Source organism: Theobroma cacao, chromosome 7 (assembly GCF_053813885.1).
Source record: "Theobroma cacao isolate CCN51 chromosome 7, ASM5381388v1, whole genome shotgun sequence".
Classification (NCBI taxonomy): Eukaryota; Viridiplantae; Streptophyta; class Magnoliopsida; order Malvales; family Malvaceae; genus Theobroma; species Theobroma cacao.
In genome coordinates this window covers 24,001,232-24,007,143 of record NC_142645.1, presented here as the reverse complement: position 1 = coordinate 24,007,143, position 5,912 = coordinate 24,001,232, and positions in this window count along the sequence as shown.

The window sequence follows — 5,912 nt, the reverse complement described above, 5'->3', positions numbered from 1 at the left end:
CTTTATAATCCCATTATGGAATTTATTTTGAATTTTTTTTACATTTTTTGATTAAAACATATTGTAATTGATTGTTTGCCTCGGGAAACTTAGAGCGAAAGCCACCCATTGTCAAGAAAAGTTCATTTATAGTCACTTATTCCTAGCAAAGCCTTATTACTCGGTTTAAATGCCTTTATAATCCCATTATGGAATTTATTTTGAATTTTTTTTACATTTTTTGATTAAAACATATTGTAATTGATTGTTTGCCTCGGGAAACTTGGAGCGAAAGCCACCCATTGTCAAGAAAAGTTCATTTATAGTCACTTATGCCTAGCAAAGCCTTATTACTCGGTTTAAATGCCTTTATAATCCCATTATGGAATTTATTTTGAATTTTTTTTACATTTTTAGATTAAAATATATTGTAATTGATTGTTTGCCTCGGGAAACTTGTAGCGAAAGCCACCCATTGTCAAGAAAAGTTCATTTATAGTCACTTATGCCTAGCAAAGCCTTATTACTCGGTTTAAATGCCTTTCTAATCCCATTATTTAATTTATTTTGAATTCTTTTTACATTTTTTCATTAAAACAGATTCTAATTGATTGTTTGCCTCGGGAAACTTGGAGCGAAAGCCATCCATTGTCAAGAAAAGATCATTTGTAGTCACTCATGCTGAGAAAAGCCTTATTACTCGGTTTAAATGCTTTTATAATCCCATTATTTAATTTATTTTGAATTCTTTTTACATTTTTTCATTAAAACAGATTCTAATTGATTGTTTGCCTCGGGAAACTTGGAGCGAAAGCCCTCCATTGTCAAGAAAAGATCATTTGTAGTCACTCATGCTGAGAAAAGCCTTATTACTCGGTTTAAATGCTTTTATAATCCCATTATTGAATTTATTTTGAATTGTTTTTACATTTTTTGATTAAAACAGATTGTAATTGATTGTTTGCCTCGGGAAACATGGAGCGAAAGCCATCCATTGTCATGAAAAGATCATTTATAGTAACTCATGCCTAGAAAAGCCTTATTACTCGGTTTAAATGCCTTTATAATCCCATTATTGAATTTATTTTGAATTTTTTTTACATTTTTTGATTTAAAACATATTGTAATTGATTGTTTGCCTCCGGAAATATGGAGCGAAAGCCATCCATTGTCATGAAAAGATCATTTATAGTCCCTCATGCCTAGAAAAGCCTTATTACTCGGTTTAAATGCCTTTATAATCCCATTATTGAATTTATTTTGAATTGTTTTTACATTTTTGATTAAAACAGATTGTAATTGATTGTTTGCCTCCGGAAATATGGAGCGAAAGCCATCCATTGTCATGAAAAGATCATTTATAGTCCCTCATGCCTAGAAAAGCCTTATTACTCGGTTTAAATGCCTTTATAATCCCATTATTGAATTTATTTTGAATTCTTTTTACATTTTTTCATTAAAACAGATTCTAATTGATTGTTTGCCTCCGGAAATATGGAGCGAAAGCCATCCATTGTCATGAAAAGATCATTTATAGTCCCTCACGCCTAGAAAAGCCTTATTACTCGGTTTAAATGCCTTTATAATCCCATTATTGAATTTATTTTGAATTCTTTTTCCATTTTTTGATTAAAACAGATTGTAATTGATTGTTTACCTCGGGAAACATGGAGTGAAAGCCATCCATAGTCAAGAAAAGTTCATTTATAGTCACTTATGCCTAGCAAAGCCTTATTACTCGGTTTAAATGATTTTATAATCCCATTATTGAATTTATTTTGAATTGTTTTTACATTTTTTGATTAAAACAGATTGTAATTGATTGTTTGCCGCGGGAAACATGGAGCGAAAGCCATCCATTGTCAAGAAAAGATCATTTATAGTCACTCATGCCTAGAAAAGCCTTATTACTCGGTTTAAATGCCTTTATAATCCCATTATTGAATTTATTTTGAATTGTTTTTACATTTTTTGATTAAAACAGATTGTAATTGATTGTTTGCCTCGGGAAACATGGAGCGAAAGCCATCCATTGTCAAGAAAAGATCATTTATAGCCACTCATGCCTGGAAAAGCCATATTACTCGGTTTAAATGCCTTTATAATCCCATTATTGAATGTATTTTGAATTGTTTTTACATGTTTTGATTAAAACAGATTGTAATTGATTGTTTGCCTCGGGAAACATGGAGCGAAAACCATCCATTGTCAAGAAAAGATCATTTATAGTCACTCATGCCTAGAAAAGCCTTATTACTTGGTTTAAATGCCTTTATAATCCCATTATTGAATTTATTTTGAATTTTTTTTACATTTTTTGATTAAAACAGATTGTAATTGATTGTTTACCTGGGGAAACATGGAGCGAAAGCCATCCATAGTCAAGAAAAGTTCATTTATAGTCACTTATGCCTAGCAAAGCCTTATTACTCGGTTTAAATGCCTTTATAATCCCATTATGGAATTTATTTTGAATTTTTTTTACATTTTTTGATTAAAACATATTGTAATTGATTGTTTCCCTCGGGAAACCTGGAGCGAAAGTCACCCATTGTCAAGAAAAGTTCATTTATAGTCACTTATGCCTCGCAAAGCCTTATTACTCGGTTTAAATGCCTTTATAATCCCATTATTGAATTTATTTTGAATTCTTTTAACATTTTTTCATTAAAACAGATTCTAATTGATTGTTTGCCTCGGGAAACTTGGAGCGAAAGCCCTCCATTGTCAAGAAAAGATCATTTGTAGTCACTCATGCTGAGAAAAGCCTTATTACTCGGTTTAAATGCTTTTATAATCCCATTATTGTATTTATTTTGAATTGGTTTTACATTTTTTGATTAAAACAGATTGTAATTGATTGTTTGCCTCGGGAAACATGGAGCGAAAGCCATCCATTGTCAATAAAAGATCATTTATAGTCACTCATTCCTAGAAAAGCCTTATTACTCGGTTTAAATGCCTTTATAATCCCATTATTGACTTTATTTTGAATTTTTTTTTACATTTTTTTAATTAAAACATATTGTATTTGATTGTTTGCGTCGGGAAATATTAAGCGAAAGCCATCCATTGTCAAGAAAAGATCATTTATAGTCACTCATGCCTAGAAAAGCCTTATTACTCGGTTTAAATGCCTTTATAATCCCATTATTGAATTTATTTTGAATTGTTTTTACATTTTTTGATTAAAACAGATTGTAATTGATTGTTTGCCTCGGGAAACATGGAGCGAAAGCCATCCATTGTCAAGAAAAGATCATTTATAGTCACTCATGCCTAGAAAAGCCTTATTACTCGGTTTAAATGCCTTTATAATCCCATTATTGAATTTATTTTGAATTGTTTTTACATTTTTTGATTAAAACATATTGTAATTGATTGTTTGCCTCGGGAAACATGGAGCAAAAGCCATCCATTGTCAAGAAAAGATCATTTATAGTTACTCATGCCTAGAAAAGCCTTATTACTCGGTTTAAATGCCTTTATAATCCCATTATTGATTTTATTTTGAATTGTTTTTACATTTTTTGATTAAAATAGATTGTAATTGATTGCTTGCCTCGGGAAACATGGAGCGAAAGCCATCCATTGTCAAGAAAAGATCATTTATAGTCACTCATGCCTAGAAAAGCCTTATTACTCGGTTTAAATGCCTTTATAATCCCATTATTGAATTTATTTTGAATTTTTTTTACATTTTTTGATTAAAACAGATTGTAATTGATTGTTTGCATCGGGAAACATGGAGCAAAACCCATCCATTGTCAAGAATAGATCATTTATAGTCAGTTATGCCTAGAAAAGCCTTATTACTCGGTTTAAATGCTTTAATAATCCCATTATTGAATTTATTTTGAATTGTTTTTGCATTTTATGACTAAAACAGATTGTAATTGATTGTTTGCCTCGGGAAACATGGAGCGAAAGCCATCCATTGTCAAGAAAAGATCATTTATAGTCACTCATGCCTAGAAAAGCCTTATTACTTAGTTTAAATGCCTTTATAATCCCATTATTGAATTTATTTTGAATTGTTTTTACATTTTTGATTAAAACAGATTGTAATTGATTGTTTGCCTCGGGAAACATGAAGCGAAAACCATCCATTGTCAAGAAAAGATCATTTATAGTCACTCATGCCTAGAAAAGCCTTATTACTCGGTTTAAATGCTTTTATAATCCCATTATTGAATTTATTTTGAATTGTTTTTACATTTTTTGATTAAAACAGATTGTAATTGATTGTTTGCCTCGGGAAACATGGAGCGAAAACCATCCATTGTCAAGAAAAGATCATTTATAGTCACTCATGCCTAGAAAAGCCTTATTAATCGGTTTAAATGCCTTTATAATCCCATTATTGAATTTATTTTGAATTATTTTTACATTTTTTGATTAAAACATATTGTAATTGATTGTTTGCCTCGGGAAACATGGAGCGAAAGCCATCCATTGTCAAGAAAAGATCATTTATAGTCACTCATGCCTAGAAAAGCCTTATTACTCGGTTTAAATGCCTTTATAATCCCATTATTGAATTTATTTTGAATTGTTTTTACATTTTTTGATTAAAACATATTGTAATTGATTGTTTGCCTCGGGAAACATGGAGCAAAAGCCATCCATTGTCAAGAAAAGATCATTTATAGTCACTCATTCCTAGAAAAGCCTTATTACTCGGTTTAAATGCCTTTATATTCCCATTATTGATTTTATTTTGAATTGTTTTTACATTTTATGATTAAAACAGATTGTAATTGATTGTTTGCCTCGGGAAACATGGAGCGAAAGCCATCCATTGTCAAGAAAAGATCATTTATAGTCACTCATGCCTAGAAAAGCCTTATTACTCGGTTTAAATGCCTTTATAATCCCATTATTGAATTTATTTTGAATTGTTTTTACATTTTTTGATAAAAACAGATTGTAATTGATTGTTTGCATCGGGAAATATTAAGCGAAAGCCATCCATTGTCAAGAAAAGATCATTTATAGTCACTCATGCCTAGAAAAGCCTTATTACTCGGTTTAAATGCCTTTATAATCCCATTATTGAATTTATTTTGAATTGTTTTTACATTTTTTGATTAAAACATATTGTAATTGATTGTTTGCCTCGGGAAACATGGAGCGAAAGCCATCCATTGTCAAGAAAAGATCATTTATAGTCACTCATTCCTAGAAAAGCCTTATTACTCGGTTTAAATGCCTTTATATTCCCATTATTGATTTTATTTTGAATTGTTTTTACATTTTATGATTAAAACAGATTGTAATTGATTGTTTGCCTCGGGAAATATGGAGCGAAAGCCATCCATTGTCAAGAAAAGATCCTTTATAGTCACTCATGCCTAGAAAAGCCTTATTACTCGGTTTAAATGCCTTTATAATCCCATTATTGAATTTATTTTGAATTGTTTTTACATTTTTTGATAAAAACAGATTGTAATTGATTGTTTGCCTCGGGAAATATTAAGCGAAAGCCATCCATTGTCAAGAAAAGATCATTTATAGTCACTCATGCCTAGAAAAGCCTTATTACTCGATTTAAATGCCTTTATAATCCCATTATTGAATTTATTTTGAATTTTTTTTACATTTTTTGATTAAAACATATTGAAATTGATTGTTTGCCTCGGGAAACATGGAGCGAAAGCCATCCATTGTCAAGAAAAGATCATTTATAGTCACTCATTCCTAGAAAAGCCTTATTACTCGGTTTAAATGCCTTTATATTCCCATTATTGATTTTATTTTGAATTGTTTTTACATTTTTTGATTAAAACAGATTGTAATTGATTGTTTGCCTCGGGAAACATGGAGCGAAAGCCATCCATTGTCAATAAAAGATCATTTATAGTCACTCATTCCTAGAAAAGCCTTATTACTCGGTTTAAATGCCTTTATAATCCCATTATTGACTTTATTTT